Here is a 967-nt window from a genome sequence, read left to right as displayed (position 1 = left end):
ACACATTTTTGGGGGGACATAATTCAAACCATGACAGATGGTTCAAATGTATATGCAAAGATTTAGTATAAATGAATGTTTCCAACCTGGGTGGGATTCCAACTCTCCCAGAAGAACTTTCTTAGAAGCCCCAGCAAACCTCTTCTCAAATTACCTTTGTACAAGAAGTTAGGGATGGGTCAGTATATGGGTAGGGGGACAGATGAAAAAAATTAAGATTCTGTTAGGAAAGAGGAAGAGGGGAATGGATGCTAGATTAAGTAACTAAGAATGTCTGCAAGGCCTCCCCTCCACATGATTGATTCTTTTGAACTCTTAAATTTGAGTGGATTTGATTATAAACCTGAAGGAGAGATATTATCTGTATTCATAAGCATTCTATGTCTTACAACATGTTGTTGAAGTTCAATAAAATGTTCAGTAATGAAATACCAGAATTTCAAATAAAATATCCACTCAGTTTTCAATCAACAGACTTTGCAGTAATAAATTGTGACCCTGAGAGGCCACTGCCCAGTACTAGAGTGTTTCTTTCCTTAACATAAGGCTTGGCATAATGCCTTACAAATTTACATGATCAAATTTGATTCTCCCACAACCACATTTTACTGATAAAGACATTGATGCTAAACTGCTGAAGGATTTACCTGGCATAGTACAACTATAGCTATTAGACCCAAAGCTAGAATCCAAATCTAAGAGATGATACGGAAAGAAATGGACTTTGGAGTCTGCCTAAGCTGGGTTCACATCCCAGTTTTGCAAGTTAAACTACACCTTTTCCTCACTTGTTGATTATCTCATTATCCAACATTTTGCATTTATGACAATAGTAAAAAATCTGCTATCTGACTATTTTGCGCATTAACGATGTACATTTGGCAGTGAAAAACACTGAGGTATGAGGTGAGAGAAACGCTGGCTTTGATGGTTAAGGTTATGTGTCAACTTGACTGAGTCATGATTC

This window comes from Trichechus manatus, unplaced genomic scaffold (assembly GCF_000243295.1).
Source record: "Trichechus manatus latirostris isolate Lorelei unplaced genomic scaffold, TriManLat1.0 scaffold00112, whole genome shotgun sequence".
Classification (NCBI taxonomy): Eukaryota; Metazoa; Chordata; class Mammalia; order Sirenia; family Trichechidae; genus Trichechus; species Trichechus manatus.
This window is presented reverse-complemented; position numbering follows the sequence as displayed.